Source organism: Manis pentadactyla, chromosome 3 (assembly GCF_030020395.1).
Source record: "Manis pentadactyla isolate mManPen7 chromosome 3, mManPen7.hap1, whole genome shotgun sequence".
In the NCBI taxonomy this organism is placed as follows: domain Eukaryota; kingdom Metazoa; phylum Chordata; class Mammalia; order Pholidota; family Manidae; genus Manis; species Manis pentadactyla.
The window spans coordinates 221845411-221868889 of NC_080021.1; the positions used below are offsets into that span (position 1 = coordinate 221845411).

At 43.3% G+C, this 23479-nt stretch overlaps 1 long non-coding RNA gene across 6 annotated transcripts; it reads left to right on the forward strand.

Annotated features, from left to right (window-relative positions):
- The first annotated feature begins 6761 nt into the window (after positions 1–6761).
- On the forward strand, positions 6762–20093 carry LOC118920259 (uncharacterized). Of its 6 annotated transcripts, none has more exons than XR_008996732.1 (6): positions 6762–7274; positions 12669–12713; positions 12957–12983; positions 14046–14177; positions 15751–15894; positions 19544–20093. It is a non-coding gene; the product is annotated as an uncharacterized LOC118920259 (long non-coding RNA). The 6 variants fall into 6 exon arrangements; XR_008996733.1 differs by lacking the exon at positions 6762–7274 and adding an exon at positions 10677–11224; XR_008996730.1 differs by lacking the exon at positions 12957–12983 and having other exon boundaries at positions 6776–7274; positions 19544–20089.
- The last annotated feature ends 3386 nt before the right edge of the window (positions 20094–23479 follow it).

The following is a 23479-nucleotide window of genomic DNA, read 5'->3' on the forward strand; positions in this document are numbered from 1 at the left end:
AGTGGGTGTCAGCCTGGAGCTGCTGGAGGCCCAGGATGCAGTGATAGAGACCGTGCTTGTGAAAGGGGCTCCCCGAAGGCACTTAGCAGGGTGAGGGTGGAGAGGGGCCTCGCACCGCAAAAGTGTGACTGCTGGGACTTGCCAGGCCCAAGCGTGATCTTAAACTCGCCTCTTGTGAGTATTAATTAATTTGTACAGTTGATAAAAGATAATTAGTTTATTTTACTTCTCTAGTGTTTCCATGCCCTTGAAATTAAAAAAGTCCCGGCAGACCCACCAGAATTATCAGTTCCCAAGACTCCCTCTACATGGTGTCCCCACTGGGCAGGGCATGGCCTGAGGAGATGAGGGTCCTGCGTGGGGCCAGGTCTTAGGGTGGCTGCTGCTTAGCTCTGTCCCTGTTCCTTCCCTGTCCTGGGAGAGGGAAGTCCAAGCAGGGCGAGAGGTCCTTGGATGGCTAATTGGTCTGCTTGCATTTTCCTTATTTTAGGGCCCATTTTGTTGATACAAATTTTTACTGGAAATAATGCATTTTCTCTAGGTTTCCAGTTTGGTGCAGTAGGTTTCTTACTTTTTAAAAATTAAGGTATCATTGATATACACCATATGAAGTTTCACAAGAAAAACAATGTGGTTATTACATTCACCCATATTATCAAGTCCCCCCCATACCCCATTGCAGTCACAGTCCATCAGTGTAGTAAGATGCCACAGAGTCACTACTTGTCTTCTCTGAGCTACACTGTCTTCCCTGTGACCCCACACACACCATGTGCACCAATCTTGATACCCCTCAATCCCCTTCTCCCTCCCTCCCCCTCTCCCCCTCCCCCACCTTTGGCAACCACTAGTCCCTTCTTGGGTTCTGTGAGTCTGCTGCTATTTTGTTCCTTCAGTTTTGCTTCATTGTTATACTCCACAAATGAGGGAAATCATTTGGTACTTGTCTTTCTCTGCCTGAGCTATTTCATTGAACGTAATACCCTCTAACTTTATCCATGTTGTTGCAAATGGTAGGATCTGTTTCTTTCTTATGGCTGAATAGTATTCCATTGTGTATATGTACCACCACTTCTTTATCCATTCATCTACTGATGGACACTTAGGTTGCTTCCATATCTTGACTATTGTAAATAGTGTTGTGATAAACATAGAGGTGCATGTGTCTTTTTGAATCTGAGAAGTTGTTTTCTTTGGGTAAATTCCTAGTAGTGGAGTTCCCAGGTCAAATCGTATTTTTGTTTTCAGTTTTTTGAGGAACCTCCATACTTCCTTCCACAATGGTTGAACTAGTTTACATTCCCACCATCAGTGTAGGAGGGTTCCCCTTTCTCCGCATCCTCGCCAGCATTTATTGTTCCTAGTCTTTTCTATGCTGGCAATCCTAACTGGTGTGAGGTGATATCTCATTGTGGTTTTAATTTGCATTCCCCTGATAATTAGCAATGTGGAGCATCTTTTCATGTGCCTGTTGGCAATGTGAATTTCTTCTTTGGGGGTTTCTCTTGTTTGACGTTTATTTTCTCTTCTTTACAGTTTTCTACAGAACTGTCACTGCGAATCAATAAATACTGATGTTATGAATGAAGTCCGCATCTTACTCGCACCACCCCCCGTCGCTCTGCCCCTCGCCGCCCCAGGAGTCCGTGCAGGCACCACGTGACATTTGGTCCTCCCGTCTCTTTAGGCTCTTCTTGGCTTGGACAGTTTCTCAGACTTTCCTCCTTTTGATGATTTTGACAGTATTGGAGAGGATGGGTCAGATACTTTGTAGGATGCCCCTCTTTGGGATTCACTTGGCACTTTTCTCAGGATTAGACAGGTTGTGGGTCTTGAGGAAGCAGGTCTCAGAGGCAAAGTGCTTTCTCATCATTTTATCTCAAAGGAATATGCTTTCGAGGCGACTTACCGTGTACAGGTTAACTGTGGTCGCTGGCTGAGGTCTTGGGGAGTTACTTTTCCCCATGCCCTTTCTGTAGTCTTTGTAAGAAGGAAGACTGTACAGAGCCCACACTTCAGGAGACAGGAGTCAGCTTTACCTCTGTGAGGGCTGCTGAATGTCTACATCGAGTCTTTGGAATTGGCGTGCATAGGAGCGGTCTATTCAATCCCATTTATTTGGAAAAAACATGTAATCATTGTTTGTCCCCAGGGTGGGCGCCTGGGGACAGCCCAGCGCTGAGGTGCCTGGTCGCTCAGGCTGTGCCCGCTCTGGCTGTGGCGAGCTCTTTCCACTGGCTCCTGTTTCCTCTGATGTAATTCAGGCTTGGTGGGGCTTTACTTTTCGGTACTTCCTTACTTTGGGACACTTCAGTATTATCCTGGGTCCTGTATTTACTGTCTCAGTCCCAGTCTCAGCCATTTTGTCAAAGAGCCCTGGCTCCTTTTACTAGAGAATGATATCAAAACCTTGTGTGAGAGCTGAGTGTGCTCAGCGGGCAACAAGAGGAAACACGTGTGTGCTCCAAGTTCTGCTGTCGACCTGCAAGTGAGAGGCAAAGGAGAGTTTATTTGGGATTTGGCAGCACAGATTCAGTCAGATACCGAAACAGTGTTCCCATCTGTAGGTTGAAAAAGGCGTTTTATGAGGAAAAAGAAGTGTGTGTTTTTTTGGGGGGGAGGGTGGGAAACTATATGAGTTAAGTAGAGAAAAAAAGTTTTCTATGGGTGGTTTAAGAAGCTAAACTAATCTGGGTTTATACACTGACTACTGACTCCATCTTTGGAAAGTTCACACTCATCAACCGATCACAACAATTGCCCAGGTAAAAACATTTTGCCCAGTCCAAAGGTTCTGATTCAGTTCAGACAGAGGCCAACGAGGCGGCTTCTCTCCACGGCCACTCCAGCTGCACTCTGTCTTGGATGCAGCCATGTCCATGTCTCGCCATGTACACACACCTAATCATAAGGATCTCTGTGTGGAACCGTCTGAATCCACATTCAGCTGCAGGTGAGTCTGTCCTGATGTCTCTGACCCAACCCACTGTCAGGTGGATACCTTGACGTTCTGCTCTTGCTTTTCTGCAGCTCCCCCTCCAACAGGGAGAGACCTGGTCCCCACCCTTTGTCACTGATTCAGTCCACCGCTTCTTTCCAGGTCGCAGATGTAGTGGTTTTGTCAGGAGACCTCAGCCAAGTTCTTGGGATCCTATGTCACAGAAACGAGCAAGGTTCCCAGCAGAGTACCACGTGGGCAGAGTGCTTCACTGAAAGGAAAGGCTTGTGTGTGAGTGAGTCAGCCAGAGGGAGCGCTGGCTCTTCAAGGAACTATGGTGTTAGATGTACATGGATTTTGGGAGAGACTTAGGGGTTTGGGATAAATCATTCTATGATGTCATCTCCAGCTTTCAGGTCCTAGTGGCACCACTTCATGGTAGGCAGGTGTTGGCTCAGGACATGGTCAGGGACCCCCCTCTTTGATGTTTGTGTAAGATAAGGGGACACAAAAGAATATTGTAATTTCTTGTTCCTCTCTTCCCCAAGGTAATAATTCTTTGTACCAAAACAGGGATGGGGATGGGTCATCTATTCTGATAATTTTTGTTTCGCTCAAGATGTGGTCAATTGACTGTTGACCAGGTGATTGGTTAACTGGCTGGCCACAAATTCTTTGTTTTTTAAAGACACTCTGAGAACTTTACCCCTTTAACTTTTAAGACTCAGGATGGGGGTTTAGCTTAAAATAAAGTCCCTCTTGCTCTTCCTTATACTGTTTCAGTTTCAGGATTGTTATCTATGACCCCCCCCCAAGGGAAATAGCTTTATTAAATAGAGCACATTGTTGATGTACAGTAAATTCTGCCTTTAGATTACAGCTTCCATTCATTTCCAAGGCTACTTAGGTCAGCACCTCGCACTCCACCACAGTGAGCTTTTTTTCATACATTTCTAATACAGTTAGATTCTTGGTCACGTTTTGCATTCCATCCTGTGACACTCCCACATCCTAAATAACTTAATTTGAATAGACTATGATTTAATTGTGAAAATCTGTGGGTTTAGACACCTGTGTAGTGGCAGGTATCCAGCACTAAAGTAATTCTCCAAGCCCCCCACCATGATTCATTTACTATCTCTGTCATTTTGCATTTCCCACAATGTCATATAAGTAGGACTCTTCAGTATGTAGTCTCCTCAGATTAGATTCTTTCACTTAGTAATACAGGCAGGATTTATCCATTCATCTCTGCATGGGTTGATGGCTCCTTCCTTTCTGTTATTGAATAGTATTCAAAATGCATGTGTAGGGGAGTGAAAACAATTTTTCCTTTGTGCTTCTAGGTTCTTAGTTGAGACATCCCCCCCACACCCCATAATAAAAGAGATTAACAGGAAAAAACCAGACAGAAACATAACGTGTACAGTTCCCATGAGATACCCAGGAAACTGAGTGACTTCCTGACATTGCCCAAGCCAGCACCTTGCATGCCATCATCAGATAAAAACAAGAAAGATTATAGGGGAGTAGGGAAGCCAGTTAAGGGAGGTTATCAGGCAAAGTACAGTAAACAAGCACATGGTGGTCGTGCAGGTTGAAGTCCAGGTCAAACTCCACTGATAAGAGTTCTCAGAGACTCAGTCACCCTTCCACTCCTGGTACAGACAGGGAGATACCCTTACAAACTTGGACACCCCTTATAAATGGGATATTCCTCCACAAAAGGGCAACTTCGACTTAGTTTTCAGAGATTCTCCTGTGTCTGCTGTTTATTAAAATTAATCAGCCTGATAATTCTTATGCCAAAGAGGCATAATTTGGGGCATATTCTGCTCTCCTTCACCTGGATGTACTCCAATCTGCTTATCTATTCATCCTGATTTCTTGAAATTTTTAGCCATTGTGAATAGAGCTGCTGTGCATAATTGCATCCTGAATTTTGTTTAGATACAGTTTTTCAAAGCAGTTTGCTAAATGCTGGGTGTGCGATTGATTGTTGGGTCCTAAGGTGAGACTCGCTTTGAAAGACCCAGCCAGGCTGTTTCCCAAAGTGGCTGTACATGCATTCCACCAGCAATGAAGGAAGGTTCTTGTTATTCTTCAGCCCCCAGCAATTGTTGTTATCATGTGTTTGGATTTTAGCAGTTCTAATACGTGCAGTGTTATGTCATTGTTTTAATTTGTTATTTCCATAGTGACATGTGATGTTGAGCATATGTTTATATGTTTATTCACTATCAGTATATCTTGCAGGAGGTGTCTGTTTAGATCTTTAGCCATTTTTAATTGTTTGTATTAAAGGTCTTTATATATTTTCAGTACAAATCTTTTATTAGATACGTGTTTTCCAAATATTTTCTCCTAGTTTGTGTTTGGTTCTCTGAACAAGGTAGTTGTTCATGGAGTAGAAAAATTTAATTTTATAAAGTTCACATTAATATTTCTCTTTTGTGGCTAGGCTTCTGGTGTTTATGTTAAAACTCATCACCAAACCCAAGGTGGTTTATAGATTTTCTTCTTATTTTCCTGTAGAATTTTTATAGCTTTTCAATTAAAATTTGTCCATTGTGAAAACTGAGAATGGGAAGCCTCACTGACAAACAGAGGGGAGGTTTGCAGGAAGGGCTCTCCGGCCCACCCCTTCTGGTCAATTGCAGACCTCACCGGAAGGAAGAGAAGGACACCTTACAACTCATAGTATTTTGGCTACTTTATCACCAAGTAGGAAGAGGGAAGATTTTCTGCCTCCCCCACAACAGCTCAGCCCTTGAGAGATGGTTACAACTCAGTTAATGAGCAGCCATGACAGTTTCCTCCAAGGGTTTTTTGCTTAGAACATTTCCCTTCCTCTATAAGAGAGCCTCCTCTGCTCTGTTCTCTGAACATGACTGTGGTTTTGCCATAGCCTGCATGTCCTGGGTTGTACTTCTGTGCTTCTGAAAAAAACCATTTTACTGCTAAAATAACAGACAGCTTTATTTTAAGGTTAACCTTACTTGGTGTCATGAGTGGGGTCCAGAGAAGAACCCCCAACCCCCACGCCAATAGCTCTGAGGCCGGTTCCTTTTTGTTTTATGGATTTTTGTATGTCTGGAGTACAAATCCTTTATCAAATATGTATTTTGCAAATATTTTCTCCCAGTTTTTCTTGTGTTTGGGTTCTCTGAACAAGGTCTTTCAGAGTAGAAAATTTAATTCTATAAAGCCCACATTATTAATTATTTTTCTTTTGTGGATAGGCTTTTGCCTATGCTTTTTTGAATTCGTTTTTAGTTCTGACAGGTGTTTGGTGGAGTGGTGTGGAAATTGGAATTAAAAAATCCCAGTTTCTACTCCAGATCGTCCCAACACCTAAGGCCCAGTGGCTACAGAGGAATCCTCTCAGGTGCCTCCTAGTCACACATGAACCCTTGCAAGGTGAGTAGTGCCCCACTTAGGGTGAACTGGACCAGGGTGAGCTTGGCCTCTGTGACCCGGTGTGATGGCTGCTCTGCTTTTCTGGTGCAGAACTGACATGGTTGTTTTGCAAAGTAATTTACTTTCCAGTAATTTCAAGCATACAGAAAACTTGCAGTGTCAGTACCAATACTCTTTACACTAAATTCCCCAGCGTCCCACTTTACCATACCCAACACTTCACACAAAATGCTCTTGGCCTCTACCCCAAATAGGGACACGCAGCCCCTGGCAGGAGGCATCTGAGCGCCTGATGCACAGGGTCCTCGGGTCCCCTTGGGTCCTGGAGGGGAGGGGTGGCCAGAGTAGCAGGAGGGGAAAGACACACCTGGAGGCCTGCGCCGCTACACCAAATGCTCATTGGCCGCGAGGGCCGTCAGTCGGGGGCGGGCAGCCATTGGGCGCAGATTGCGTAAGTCCTGCGGCTGCGTAGTAGCTGCAGGCGCTGCTGCCGCCTTATTCAAGTCAGTAGCATCTTGAGTGCCGCCGGGAGAACCATCTTCCGCAGTGCTCTCCGTGCTTCTGTCTGCCGTCCCGTCCGCGTAGCGGGCAGCGGAGACCAGACGGGGATGGACCCGCGAAGTTCTGGGCCCGCGCTCTGCTTGGCTGCACCTTCCTCCCGGCGCGCCTGCGGGGCCCTCGCCCCCAGCCTCGGATCGCCTCCCCGCGCAGGCTGGGCTCCCGGCGCCGCATTCGCCTCTTCTCGGCTCTCCCGCGGAGGGCGGCGATCGGCTCGGACTTGGAGCCGCTGGCCCGGTCGGACTTCAGAGACCTCGGTCGAGAAGCGGCTCCCGCTCCCACGGATCTGCGGTGGAGGGACCGGAGCGGGCCCCGCTTCAAGGGTGAAGGAGACAGCGACGGCTCTGTGGGCCGGAAGGTACGTGGCCGCGGGGCACGGCTGAACCCGGACGTGCGCGGGGACCCCTGCCTCCGCCTGAGGGGGGCGGCCGTGCGAGTGGCTCGGCGGTCAGTGCGGGGCCCGGCCGTGGGAAGGGAGGGAGCGGAGCGGAGCGGGTGCGCCCGGGGCGGTCGTCCGAGCGGCCGGCGAAGTTCGCCGTGGCGGGGGGAGAGGGGCCCGCCGGAGCCGCTGCTCCCCCATCCGGGCCTGGGTGGAGAGGGCGGCTGCTCTCCGCCTCGCGGCGCGCGTCCGCCCGGCCCGGGGCCACGCCGCCGACGTGCTCCCGCCGCTCTGGCCGTGGCCGCAGTTAGAGTCACATTAATTCTCTAAAATAGAATATCCAAGTGGGAATATAAGCATTCTTCAGTGAAGATTAGTTAAAACTAAAAAGCCAGGAGTAATCTGACCTCGAATGTTTGAACGGATATCCCCCAGATAAGAAAATACCTCAGTACAGCCCATTGTCTTCATTGTGTCAATTAAATGAGGCTATTGTGAAATTTACTTTAGCCTGCTAAAAGGCCCCCGTTTATGTTTAACTTTGCCCAGATGCTGCTTTTCCTCCTCCAGCCCCTAATCAAGTAATGTATAACCTGGGCAATTAGTATGGCAAGTGAGCCCAGCCACGAGCAATATAGTGAAAGGCAGGAAGGATCCCATCTTAAAGATAAGATTGCATTTTAACACCCAGGTCGTTAGGAAGTAAGATTCTTAACTTACTCTTTAGCAAACAGACAAGACCTCAGCCCACCTTGGGAGAACCGTCCGGAGGGGTGGAGGAGGAGGAGGGGGAGAGGGGTGGGTGGGGGGTGGGGGCTGATCAGCGTTCAGAGGGGTTCGCGCGACCAGGGTTTGGAAGGCCGGGTGCTGTGTTTACAGGTGCCTGCTGCAAGGGCAGCCCGCGCGTGTGCCAGTCCCTCAGTCCCAGGACTGAGTCACCTCCTGTGTGCAAAACCATTGTTCATACTAGAGTCTATTGTGTAAAAGTATCCCCTACAGGATCCCTGAGAATGGCGAGCTCCTCCCACCCCATTCCCCTCAGTAAGAGTGAAATAAGGTTGACAGGTTACACTCCCAAACACTCCAACTTAGAGCACCCACTGTGTGCCTGTGAGAAGCCCCAGGAGGGCGAAGTGTGCAACTCTGTAAGGCATTGGGAGCGTGGGGGCAGTGTACGCGTGCGTGTCTGCCCTCAGGTGTCTGAGCCCTGCTGGGTTCCTGACAGGCTGTGTGGCCTTCGTTCAGTCCCTATTCTTATTTGGGCTATTGACTAAGTTGGACTAGATGTTCTCTGCAGCCCCTGCCTGCCCCGAGTCTTTCAGAAGTGTGTTTGATAGAAGTTTCACAGAAGTGGTGAGGGCCTGCAGAATTTGGAATTGACATGCGGAAAGAGTTCAGCCTTCCTTGGGGACCGTGGTCTAGAGAAGGCCTAGACATCTCAAAGGGCATGTGTCTGTAAAGAAATGGGAGGCAGAATCTAAGGCTGGGGATTAGCGCCCACCTCTGAGAGCCAGACAGATAGCAGGTGTGAATGTACTTGTGAGTGGTTGAGTGCTGTGCCAACATTACTGAAGCATTGTTGCTGTTGTGGAAGTCCCTCCCACTCTCTACAATTATACACCTTTCTTCCATCTGCCTCTCTGCTGTGCTGAGGCCCCCAGGAAGGAAACACGCACGGACTGGGGATGTAGAAGCTACAGGAGGGCTGGTGGCAGGGATGAGCACATGAGCAGGTTTTGGCATAAGCTCCCCTGCACTCCTAGTACAGGCAAAGCCAGGCGGAAGGAGTTCTGTAGGGAACCCCTGGCTTCCAGTCCAAATGAAGGAGCCAACGTCTCCACCCACCCCATTCCAACAAAATACTGCAGACACCTCCTCCTCTCAGGGCCTGGAAGGGCAGGCAGGAAATGAACTTTGGCTCTTCGGGCACTAAGACTGTCATCTGTAGAGCAGTTCTCACCTGTTAACTGACTCCTGGTCAAGTTTGCAAAGTGCATACACGCTCACTAGGGAAGAAAAACAGGAAGAGAAAGGAGGCACCTCTAATGCCCCTCAGGCCTACGTTCCCACCTCTCACATCATACATCTAAGGCAAAGAGCACTGCCCCCAAGTCCATCACCTCCCTGAAAATTGCCAAATATCACCCTGTCTGGTCCCCAGTATAAAAATCCATACTTAGCCTTCCCAAACTTGTGGAAACAATGTCCTCCTCAGACAAACCAAGAGTGACAATAACTGAACTTTAAAAGCGTGGTAACTGTCACCTCATTTCAGGAGGCTGCCTCCAGAGCATTCTTCTTAGGAATCTGGACTTCCCAGGAATCTGTTGGTACTCGGAATGTTCTAGGGCTCTTACCATCTCCCTTGCTGCTGCAGGCTTTTCTAGCATACTTCCTTCACAGCTCTTGTCATGATGTGCCATAACTCGTAACAGTTAGTTATTGGACTGTTGTGTTTGGTGTCCACCTGCCTGCCTGCCTGCAAGCTTCTGGAAGGCTGGGAATGGATCTGTGTGGTTGCTCTGCTGGCACATAGTAGAAGCTCACTAACAGTGGTTGGTTCAGTTAGTTAATTAGTAATATGAAAGACACTTTATGGTGCACCCCAAATTAATTAATTGCAATGTTGTTTTTTTTTTACTTACATCAACACAAATTTATCATCTTACAGTTCTGTAGGTTAGAAGTCCAACGCAAGTCTTACGCAGAAAAAAAAGTAAGGTGTTAACAGACTGTCCTCCTTTCTGGAAACTTTAAGAGAAAATCCATTTTCTTACCTTTTCCAGCTTCTAGAGGCTGCCTGCATTCCTTAGCTTATGGCCCTTTCCCAACATCACTAAAGAAGGCTGGACAAGTTCTCCTCAAGTCACAGAGCTCCCTGACCTCCTCCTCTGCCTCCCTTTTACACTTTTAAAAAAATTTTGTCATTAATCTACAATTACATGAAAAACGTTATGTTTACCAGGCACCCCCCTTCACCAAGGCACCCCTCCACCCCATTACAGTCACTGTCCATCAGCATAGTAAGATGGTGTAGAATCTCACTACGTGTCTTCTGTGTTTTGCACAGCCCTCCCCATGCCGCCCCCCCACAGTATACATGCTAATCGTAAGGCCCCCTTTCTTTTTCCCCACCCTTATCCCTCCCTTCCCATCCACCCTCCCCTTCTTATTGTTTTATGGTGTAAAAATGCAGTTAGTACAACTGCTGTTCCTACTGACTTCATTTGAAATCTCAGCCAAAATTCTCTCCTCAGGATTAATATTTAAAATGGGAATTACTGAAAAGATTAAGTATAGATATTTTTTTGACATATAGACACTGAGTTTTTTTTCCATAACCCTGTCATAACATCATCTTGACTATGCTTTCATCCTGAATATTGTGATCAGTATCAAGTATAAAAGTATCTTTGCAATAGCAGTGAAGTACATGTAGTGGCTAAGACCCCAGGTTTTAGAGAGAGACAGTCCTGGGTTCAAATCACACCTTTCTGCTTCTTATTGCCATTGCACCTCAGGAAATGATTTAACCTCAGTGGGCCTGTGGTTCCCTCAATGGTAATATAGGGACAGTGAAACCCACCTTACTAGGTCAAATGATTATGAAGATTAAAGTAAACAACACATTCAAAATGCCTCGGACAGAGCATGGTGCTTGGACTTTGGGGTGTAACTATCATCCGTGATGGGGGCAAGAGCAGTGCTTGTGTCCATGGCACCGATTGTATGAGGTCATCGTATGCCATGATTCTGAGCCTGGCTCCACAGCATAAAGGGCAGTCAGGACTGCTGGCTCTGGCTGCAGAAGTGCCCAGAGTGGTTCAGGCTGAATCCTGCTCTAAGGTTCTTTTATGGAAGAAGGAACACTAAAAAAATTTTCTTAACCTTCACACCAAAGGAATTCTCTCTCAAAAAAGAAGTATAAGGTAATTTAAAAATTGTTTTAGAAAGGTTATTTTGAAAGAATGCTTTTCCTATGTCTGGACATACTACTTGGGACTCTAAATAAGGTCACATAACAGTGTATTTGTTTTGATTTCCTTATGGAGGACAACCAGGTCTTGATTATTACCTATGCACTAAGCAGGCTTATTCCTGTAGTACACCAGCGTTATGCCTGGTGTATGTTTCCACGAGGAGACATATAGTGGGAAATCTGAAATATCACAAAAGTAGGCAAAATAATGTACATCACGTACCTATCACATCAGCTTTAGAAATTATCATATGAACAATATTGTTTTACATATATTCCCATCTACTACTCCTCTTCCATAATTTGTTGAAGCAAATAGACATGGTACTTCATCTGTAAATATATCTAAAAGATAAGAATTCTTGTTTTCTACAAAAGTATCAATGCCATCATCATACTTTAAAATGATAATTTCTTGATATCATCAAATATCAGACATTGTTGAAAATTTTCGTTGTTTAAATTCTTAACTCTCAAAATTTCCTGAACAGTTCGTATATTTGAATCAAAATCTTGGTAAGATCCAAACATTGGGCATGTTTGATACATCCTTTAAGGCCCCTTTAGTCTTCTCACAGTGTTTTCACTTCTTGAAATATATTTGTTGAATAAACTGGGTAATTTGTAGAATTTCCTACAGACTGGGTTTTGCTGTGTAGTTTATAAAGCCAGGGAACTGTTTGTCACCTTTTTATATAGACTCTCTTACTTGGTTCTTTAGATTTCTTCCCTTTTTCATGGCTTTCCTTAATGTTAATTTCACCCAGATTTTACCTTCATAAAAATATTTAAATTATTAGCCTTCATAGAATAGCTTGCATCAAGCCCCATCCCCTTGGAATGGTCCGCTGAGTCCTAGGCAGGTGTGAGAATCTCAAGCTGATCCCATTGCCTCTCATCACTCTCATTCACATACAGTGTATAAAATGATATAGATGCTGTTAATTATAGACTGTTTGGGAATTTATATTCAGAGTGGAGAGGGTTCGAGTTAGTTAGATTTCAGGGTTGTGCCAAATCTACTTATTAGATTTAATAAATATTTTATTATTAAAATGATAAAAAATACATGTTCCATGTGTATCAGACATGCTCTGACAATCTAGGTCAGTCAGTTCAGTAAATGAGCTATTGAAATGTGGCATGAGGTCCTTGAATTTTAAGTTTAAATGGCTGCTGAATAAAGATCCTTGATATTGTCATACAGTTTTTATGTGTTAGGTAGAACCGCATGAAATTGCCTATTTTGTAAGTAAAAAATGATTACATATTTGCAATTTTATATAGTTCGACCTAATGGACAGCTATAGAACCTCAGAAAAGGAACTTGCAATACTTGTAACATGTTCTAAATCTTCCCTGAAATTATATATTAAAAGCTTTTTATTTTTTAGGAGAAAGAAATCAGAAGACAACAAGCTGTTCTTCTGAAGCATCAGGTCTGTAGACATAAAGTTAAACAATTGTTGAAATGTACATTTTATGATTTTTCTTAAATTTTAATTTGGGGAGAATCTTGAAAATATTTTCTTAAAAATTTCCATTATGATTCCCCTTTAAGTTTTCCCTTCATCTTACAGTTATTGCCTTGCTTTGGTATTGGTGTCCTTTGGGGGGTTAAAAATTGGTTTCATGACTATGTGATTTCTGTTTCATAATGTTGTGCCAACTCTTTCTACCAGGAGGTGGAGAGGCATAGACTAGATATGGTATGGGTATGTTTATTTTTGTACATCTAACACCGCATTGTGATTTGGTTGTGATGTGGTTGTCATAGCAATGCATAAAGTGTAGCACTGGCTGCTGTCATATTACATACTGCTGCATGGCTTTACAGCACAGTGCATTGCATAATACATCTGCTTGTCTGTCTATAAATATGATCTGTCCCCAAGATTTTTAATTGAATTGTGTAAGCCTTATTGAAGGCCGCTGTCTGAAAATTTGTGTTACTGATGTCAAAATGAAAGTTGGATAACTGTACAATCAGGTACAATTATGACCCATATTCTCCCATCTTTCCTGATGCAAAACTGCCATTGAATAAAATAGGAAGTTTCAGTTAGGTTGATGAGAGAATATGAAATAGATTTGTGTTTTATAGCTAAATTTTAGAAGTGGTATTAGAAATGTCCCTTTGGGGGTACTAAAAAGAATTGATTAGACGTTACAACTTTGATTTTTGAATTTTGAAATGAAATGAGATGATCAAACTAAGCTACTGGTAGTGCTTATCTTATTTTCATACTGTACCTTTTAGATGCCCTTATGGCCAATGGTGCAGCTTTTATGGCTTTAAGTAGTGCATCAAGTGGCAGACGTCAGTAAATAGGAGTATCCCATTTATTTGGTATTGGTATATGAACCACATCTAAGCAAAGAGCAGAGAAAAGGAACAACGGAGGAAAACGATTCGGGTCACTTGTCAAAACAACCCAGTTGTACCTCTGCTAAGGAACCAAAACAAGAGGAGGCTGAGTACGTGACTTTTTGCCAGTATTATATCTGTTCCCCTGTCCTATATGTTCATAACATCCCCTTGTATTTGTTTAGAAAGGTTCCACCATACTACAGGTGACTTTTTGACCGTTTGTGTAAATAGGAATTTTCCTATGTAATGTCAACTCTGTACTGTAAGTAAATGTATTCTTTCATCTTTTTTATGAATTGATTTGCATTGTCTTTACTTGAAAGACGATGAAAGCTAAACTTTTACTAAAGATGGGTAACTGTGAAGCATGGATGTTGATTTGAAAGATTATTTTCTCTAGGATGATCCTTGCCGACATGGTAACTTGCCTCAGTGAAGAGTTGAGAAAAGGAAAAATGGAGAAAAACATTTGTGACTTGTCCAAACTACCAACTTTTGGTTCCGTTAAGACACCGAAACAAGAGGAGGCTGAGTACGTGACTTTTTGCCGGTATTATTTCTGTTCCCCTGTCCTGTATGTTCATAACATCCCCTTGTATTTGTTTAGAAACCTTCCACCGTAACCTAAAGGTGACTTTTTGTCTGTTTGCGTAAATAGGAATTTTCCTATGTAATGTCAACTCTGTACTATAAGTAAATGTATTCTTTCATGTGTTTTTATGAATTTGCATTGTCTTTACTTGGAAGAGAATGAAAGCTAAACTTTTACTAAAGATAGATAACTCTAAAGCATGGATATTGATTTCAAACATTATTTTCTCTAGTACGAATGTTAATGAAATGGAAACTCATCTAAGTAAAGAGCAGCGGAAAAGAACAACAGAGGAACACAATTCAGGTCACTTGTCAGAACAACCCAGTTATACCTCTGTTAAGGAACCAAAATGAGAGGAGGCTGAGTATGTGACTTTTTGCCAGTATTATTTCTGTTCCCCTGTCCTATATGTTCATAACATCCCATTGTATTTGTTTAGAAAGGTTCCACCATACTACAGGTGACTTTTTGACCGTTTGTGTAAATAGGAATTTTCCTATGTAATGTCAACTCTGTACTGTAAGTAAATGTATTCTTTCATCTTTTTTATGAATTGATTTGCATTGTCTTTACTTGAAAGAGAATGAAAGCTTAACTTTTAGTAAAGATGGATAACTCTGAAGCATGGATGTTGATTTGAAAGATTATTTTCTCTAGGATGATCCTTGCCGACATGGTAACTTGCCTCAGCGAGGAGTTGAGAAAAGGGAAAATGGAGAAAAACACATGTGACTTGTCCAAACTACCAACTTTTGGTTCCGTTAAGACAGCAAAATGAGAACACTCTAAGGACCTGACTCTTTGTGGGTATTATTTCTGTGTCCCTGTCCTATATGTTCATAACATCCCCTTGTATTTGTTTAGAAACCTTCCACCATACTAAAGGTGACTTTTTGACCGTTTGCGTAAATAGGAATTTTCCTATGTAATGTCAACTCTGTACTATAAGTAAATGTATTCTTTCATGTGTGTTTATGAATTAATTTGCATTGTCTTTACTTGGAAGAGAATGAAAGCTAAACTTTTACTAAAGATAGATAACTCTAAAGCATGGATATTGATTTCAAACATTATTTTCTCTAGTACAAACCTTAGTGAAATGGAAACTCATCTAAGCAAAGAGCAGAGAAAAGGAACAACAGAGGAACACAATTCGGGTCACTTGTCAGAACAACCCAGTTGTACCTCTGTTAAGGAACCAAAACAAGAGGAGTCTCTGTATCTGACTAATTGCCAGTATTATTTCTGTTCCCCTTTCCTGTATGTTCATAAAATCCCATTGTATTTGTTTAGAAACCTTCCACCATACTAAAGGTGACTTTTTGACCGTTTGTGTAAATAGGAATTTTCTTATATAATGTCAACTCTGTACTATAAGTCAATGTATTCTTTCATCTTTTCCATGAATTACTTGCATTGTCTTTACTTGAAAGAGAATGAAAGCTAAACTTTTTCTAAAGACGGATAACTCTGAAGCATGGATGTTGATTTGAAACATTATTTTCTCTAGTACCTACCTTAATGAAATGGAAACTCATCTAAGCAAAGACCAGAGAAAAAGAAAAATAGAGGAAAACACTTCTGGTAACTCGTCAGAACCAAGTTTTACTTGTGTTAAGAAAGCGAAACGAGATGACTTTAAGGACCTGTGCAGGTATTATTTCTGTTCCCCTGTCCTCTGTGTTCATAACATCCCACTGTATTTGTTTAGAAACCTTTCACCGTATTACAGGTGACTTTTTGACAGTTGTGTGTAAATAAGAATTTTCCAATGTAATGTAAACTCTACTGTAAGTAAATGTATTCTTTTGTCTTTTTATGAATTAAATTTGGATTGTGTTTACTTGAAAGAGAATAAAAGCCAAACTTTTACTAAAGATAGATAACTCTAAAGCATCGATATTGATTTCAAACATTATTTTCTCTAGTATGATCCTTACCGAAATAGAAAATCATGAGGATGCGTGGCCTTTTCGTCTTCCTGTATATTTGAACTTTGTTCCTGGTTATACCAAAGTTATTAAGAAGCCTATGGATCTTTCCACAATTAGAGAGAAATTAATTAGTGGACAGTAAGTACATCATTTCTGGTCAGTGTTTATTGAATGTTTGTTATGTGCTCAGTACTCTTATAGAGAGCCAAGAATACATCAATTACAAGCCCTGTCTTTAGAGACAGGATATATATGTGTGTGGTTAAGGTAGTATGATACGGAAGACAAGTCAATTAAAATTATATCAGTAATTAGAAATAGTGTAATAAAGCTGTTTTGACATTGGAAGGCCACCAAACCTAGCCTGGGAGTTAAGGAAAAGTATCAGGGAAGCCTCCCAAAGTGACTAAGTGACATGTAAGCTGGAGCTTATATTGTGCATCGTTGGAATATCAATACCATTTCATGTGCATTTCACAAAGATTGATTTCATAATATTTTCAGATTATTATAAGATGGATCGTTGGAAATTTTAAATAATGAAAGCTTTACAATGAATCATAGATTACAATAAAGGCATTTGTTAAAAGTAGAAGAAAACTATTATTTGCCCCTGTCTCTGCCCCTACGTCTTTGTGATCCTATCCGAAGGGTAAAGTGGCTACCTAGTCGCAGTTAATGATTTTTATTAAAACCACTTCAGACTCCTGCCATGGAGTGACCACTGTCAGTGGGCTTTAGTTGGTTCTGGATACTGGACTCTTGTGGTACCACAGGAAGGAATGAGGCTGTTTGTTTACAGAACAAACCCACATAAAGCATTTCACGTGAGAATGGCCAGGAGCCGTGGAGCTGCATGGGCCCTCTACTCCATTCTCCCCACTCCCTTTATTCCTATATACTGCTTTTGGTTAATGTAGCCTGTGCCCATAATTGCAGGCAAATTCACCAGTAATTCTGGAGAAAAAAGGAACTTTACATGAAAAATAACCATAAAAAATATTTTTATTACATCCTTACTGTGTTTTTTAAAAGCATTATTTAACAGTGTATTATTTGATCCCTCCTGGATATTCCTTGGGAGAAGATGATCGTGTTCTATAATTTATATTCAATTTAGAAGTGTTGAGTAGAACTTAACTCATTGATGACCAACATTCTTCTCATATGTATCAAAGGATTTAAATTGACCAAATGACTGATTAGTTTGTAGGCTGAAATGCCGGTCTTTCAAAAGATTCTATTTACCTTTTAAAAAATTAAAATTCACAAAGCATTTAAGACTGTTAAAATATTGGTTCTATTGTGAACCAAACAGCAGAAGCTGGTGTCTAGATAGGAACTAGTTCTTTTGCTTTTTTAATGAAAATACTCAGATGTTTAAGGTGGGTAGCACATGGCCAGGACAGACTTACACAGGAAGACTTTACCAGTGTTTAAATCAACTCTTGACTTTATCTTCTGCGATTCTCCAGTCCCTGGGTGGAGGATGAACTTCAGCCTCAAAATCCTCAAAACACACAGGTTAAAACATTAAAACAGAGCTTAGACATTACCAAAAATTGGAGCTCCCTTTTGAGAATGAGTCCTGGTGAATCGAGGAGGAACATAGCAGAGGGAGGCAGGCGGAGGGGAGCAGTTCTGTATGATCCCGTTCATGACGCCAGCTGTGTCGGAGGCAAAATTCAGTGGATTCAAGCTCCTCTAACTTCAAATTGTTCAATTAAGCCCAAACTAATGAGCTGGAAACAAAACTCACAACAATATTTCAAATATTTAAATCAGAAATTTATAGAACAGAGGGGAGGAGGTGCCTAGATTAATGAGTCTGGGTTCTGTCAGCTGCCCTGTCCTGTGAAGGGATGACAGAGATGTGAGCACCACACTCACCGCACCTAGAATCTCACCGAGAATTCCTTCCTGGATTCCAGTCTCCCTGACATTAATCATTAACCTTTTCTTGTAGTAAGGAAGAGTCTATAAAGAGCAAAATATTTCTCAAAGTAACATTAAAATATCTTATAAAAGCTATTCTCATACATTGTATGATTCTATTTTTATGAAATCCCCAGAATAGGTAAATCCATAGAGACAGAAAAGCAGATTAGTTGTTTCTGGGGACTGGGATAGGGAGGAATGGAGAGAAACTGTTTAATTGGTTGGGTATGAGGTTTCACTTTAGGGTAATGACAATGTTTTGAAACTAAATAGAGGTGGTGGTAGTAGAATGTGTGGAATATACTAAGTGCCACTGAATTATCTACCTTAAAATGGCCAATTTTATGTTATGTGAATGTCACCTGAATAAAAATAATAATTCCCAGAAGAATAGAAAAATGGGTGAGGTTACATTAGTACTGACTTAATTCTGTTATTATTGCATATATCATAATGAGAGTGAAGAAGACTATACAAGGTATTTGATGAAAGAAACAGTTCCACTTTTACCAGGTCTCAGAGCTCCAGTGTGTACTTCATAGGTATTTTAAAAGGTAGATTAGTGTTCAGCTTATCATACATCATATATTAGAATCAATTTAAATTAGGATATCCAAGAGCCCTCCTTCAAAATGTATTGACTTGAAATGCTTGAGTTGGATTGAAACAAGGCAGTCCTTTTTTTACCAAAAAGCTTAGGCAGGTGCATTCACCAATCTGTCTTCTCTGTGCTCTTACAGAGAAAGAGAATCAGGTTTATCACACCAAAACACAGATGCCACAGTGCTTCCAATGGAAGGGCAGATCCTCGTAGTGTTTTTCTGTGAAGGGATAATGTGCTGTTTTGTTGTTGGGATCATCATAATCCATTGCTTGAGAAAAGAGCACTGTTGAAAAGAGAAGAGAAAGAGGATATGGGGAAGATTTAACACAGAGTGGCCTGTCCTGGGATGTACGTGAAGGCTCCAGGGCAGCTGTAATGTGTATCGTGCATAGGAGGCATTGACATTATTTCTAATGAAACTAAGTTGTTTTGAATGTGGGTCATAGGGTACTACAAGTGCTACAATTGGTCAGAAAAGTTAAACTAGTCAAGTGGGATGAGTCCTGGGATGGAATTGTGATTCAAGTCAAACTGGAAATTGGATGGGGGGAGAAATGCTAGTTAGTTGAAATATATCTTGATCTTCTGAGAAATCTGTTTTTCCATTTAACCTGTCTATATCCTTTAAAGTCCAGAACACATGGAAGTTTTAAAATGTTCCATTTGTAAGAGGATATAAGGTGTTTTATTTCTGCTTAAATGCAATTATCTTTTTTTCTCTTACCTTTTCTGTTTTACTTTTTATTTTATCTTTTATTATCATTTCATTTGTTTACAAAACAAAGCCACCCTACAAAAGAAGCTCTAAATCATGTGTTTTCTTTCAGGTATCCAAACCTGGAAGCCTTTGCTGTCGATGTCAGGCTTGTTTTTGACAACTGTGAAGCATTTAATCAAGATGATTCTGATACAGGCAGAGCTGGTCACAGTATGAGGAAGTATTTTGAGAAAAAGTGGACAGATACTCCCAAAGTGAGCCGAAGCTACAATAATCTCTTTTCTCCTTTTCAATAAGGACGAATAAGACCAGCAATGTCAACTGTATTTTACATAAATGTGCAAGGCACACGCATAATGACTTTTTTTCTTAGTAAAAGTATCACACACGAAAACAATATCAGAAGAATGAAACCATTTTTAAAGGCTTCACTCCTGCAACAACCAAGGCCCTTGGTTATTGGTTTGTGTGATTTATCAGCTAATTTAGGTAGAACAGGGAAGCACACCCAAAGAATTTTCTTTCAAAGGTAAGGGTGTTACAGAGTAATAGCAATTAAAATATATCAAATCACACTGAATATTCAACACCAGAGCTCTAATGTGGGAGATGGTTCTCCTTTCCCTCTCAATAAATATCTACTTTTCCTTTTTTTATTGTGTAGTTTATTTTTTAGTGAATGTATTTAATTTTATGAATTATTCATGATTAAACCACATTCAGAATCTTCGTTTTCTGTGAAAAGGAGGAACTAGAAGATTGCTTTAAATCTTGAAAATGCAAGGAATGTTTTAGGAGGAATGTCTCTCAGCAGGACAGACCCCTCGTGGCCAGGCCTTTCCTCCTAGTGCTGAGTAGCCCTGTACCTGCCCTGGTGGTGGCCCCACAGTGGGTGGGCGTGGATTCTCGGGGCAGGAGCGCACCGACCCAGGGCACCAGGAGCCAGGCTGGCTGTTTCCCGCCCCCCTCCCAGTCTGCTCCCTGGGATGTCCATGGGGCAACTAGCCCTGTCACTGTGCCCCCCATGCCTGCTGAGCCCTCCAGAACAGACAGGTCTTTGGGGTTGCCAGTGGGTTGAGGTCTCCACACCTCTCTGGGGCCTTGTCTCACTGTGGCTGCAGGAGTTCTGGGGTCGGCCGAGGTCAACCACTCCTGCCTAACCACCACCTGCTTCTCTGCCCCCTCCACTTAGGCCCATCATCTCTCACCTTCACCACACCCAGGCCCCTTTCCCTTCCCTCTGCCTTCCCCTCCCCCTTCCCTCCATTCACCCTCTGTTCCCCTGTGCCCATGGGGGTCCTGTGCTCATGGGGAGTCCTGCCCATGGGCCTCTGTTCTCATGGGGGATCCTCTGCTCATGGGGCCCTGTGCTCACGGGCCTTGTTTTCATGGGGGGCTCATGTGCCTCAGCAGCTTGTTTGGGGAGTGCGGCTTTGTCTTTTGGTCAGGCTTTAATCCCCCTGGTTGCCTGACCTGGGGTTGGGGAGGCATGTGTCCCACTCCAGTCCCCATCTGCAGCCACACATCCCTGCGTTGTCCCTCTGTCCCAAGTCTGAGGCCTTGATTTGGGGAGCAGCTCTGTTGCGGTGAACAGTGGGAAGAGCTCTGGGCCCTTGGTACACCTCTGTGCGAGTTGGAACCATTGCAGGCTCATCAGAGCCTGGTGGGGGCCTGCTGGTGTGCAGAGCCATGGGGTCACCCATGTCAAGCAGCTGGTTCATTTTGGGGTTTTTAGCATCTCTTCCAGGTCGGGTCCCCTCCAACTCAGCCAAGCCCCTCTCCTGCATTTGCCTTGATTTGGGGCTGGATCACACATGACAGTAGGCTCCTGGCAAAGACACTCTCTCCGGGTACACCTTCCATGTGTCCTGCTTTCCCCACTCCAGGTGCTGGCGTTTAGCAAAATCCACAGCCCTTTCCTCTGAAAGCCTTAGAGCTTCTGCCCCAGACAGTAAAGCCACGTTACAGTAAGGTTTGTTTCCACATTTACTAGGAAGAAAAAGTACAGTGTGAACTTGGCCATAAAGAAAGAGTATTTTTAATTGTAGTAAAAAGCACAGAACACAAAATGTACCCTCCCAGCAGTATTTAAGCACATTTTAGGACCATTGACTGTATCCCACTGTTGGGGAACAGATCTCCAGAACATTGTCATCTAGTAGAGCCGAACTCTGTCCCTATGGAACGGCTCCCCACTCCCCTCCCCAGACCCTGGCAACCGGCTCCTGCTTTTGTTTCAGTGATTTTGATGACAGCAGGTATCCCCTATGAATGGAATCATACCGGACTTGTCCCTCTGTGTCCAGCTTGTTACACTCAGCATCATGTCCTCATGTGACATGTGACGGGATTTCTTTCTTTAAGGCTGAACAGTGTTCCACTGTGTGGTTGGACCGTGTTTCCTTTGCCCATTTGCCAGTGGACACTTGTGTTGCTTCCAGCGCTTGGCCACCACTGTGAATAATGCTGCAGTGAACACGGCTGTGCAGATGTCTCTGAGATCCCGCTTCCAGTTCTTTTGGGCAAGTACCCAGAAGTCTCATTGCTGGGTGATGATGGTAATTGTATGTTCAGTGTTTTGAGGAATCACCGTACTGTCTTCCACAGCAGCTGCACCATTTTACATTCCTGCCAGCAGTGCACACGGCCTCCAGTTTCTCCACCTACACTTGTCTTTTGGCTTTTGATAGTGGTTATCCTACTGGGTGGAAGATGGCATCTCACTGTGGTTTTGGTTTGCTTTACTGTCATGATGACAGGTGTTAGCACCTTTTCATACGTCTGTTGGCCAACTGTGCTTCTCATTGGAGAAATGTCTCTCTGGTCCTTTGTCCACATTACAGGTAGGCTGCCTGGGCTCCCCGTGTCTCCTGCGGGTCTCCTTCCCACTGAGCGGCTTGTTTCCACTGTGCAGAGCTTCTCAGTTCGCTGTGACCTCCTTTGTCTAGTGTTGCTGTTGTTACTTGTGCTTAAATGTCCCTTTTATCACCTGAGATAAAGGCAGGTGTGACTGCACCAATTTCATCACATTCATCCCAAAGGAATCGACACCATTAGTTAGCTAAGAATGCCTTATCAAGCATGAACATACAATGTTTGCTGAGAATTTTTGTTGATGTTTATTTTGACATAATGATAGCCTTTTAGAAGGGCAACAATAGGTTACCAACAGATCTTACGCATCGTCCATTCACAGTCCCCAAATCTCAGCATTTTATGTTATCTTTTTGCTGCATCAGAGCACAGAGGAGGGCATGCTGTTTCCCTGGCTATGTTTTCATGTCTGCAATAACACATTACATAAACTAGATGGCTTCTAACAGCAGGGATTTATCTTCTTTCGGTTCTGGAGACCACATGTCCAAACTCGAGGTGTGGTCAGGGCCACACTCCCTCCTCAGGCTCCAGGGGAGGCTCCTTCTGGCTTCTAGCTCCTGGGGGGCTCCAGGTGGCCCTGTGTGGCCACATCCCTCTCATCTCTGCCTCTGTGTCCACATGGCTTCTCCTCTCTGGGTCTCTCTTCTTCTGACTTCTATAAGGGTACCAGTCACTAGATTACTGGCCACCCTCATCCAGGATGACCTCATCTCAGATTTTGCAGTCAATCCCATCTGCAAACACCCTTTTCCCAAATAAGGTCCCATTCACATGTTCTGGGGGAATATCTTTTTGGGGCCCAGAAAATCACCCTTTATTTTAGGAGATCAGGGCCCTATATTGACTGGCACTGCCAGCAACTGTGTGGGATGGGGGTGAGGGCAGAATGAAGACCCTGGCAGCACCTTTGATGGGAGAGATCAAGGCTGGGCTCAGTCATAAAGTGACTTTCTACCTTGAGGCTCATGAAAGCACTTAGGCCACCCTTTCTCACAGCAAAAGGGACCTAGTGCTGAGTCTAGAGTAGTTAACTCAGAAAGCATCTTATGGAATCTTGCCATTAATAGTATTATGGCACCAATAATTACAGTTATAGAAGAAGCAGTCGCTGGACAAAATGACAGCACTGTCACTTTAGGCTCAGCAAGGCTGAAGCAGGAGTGTTTGA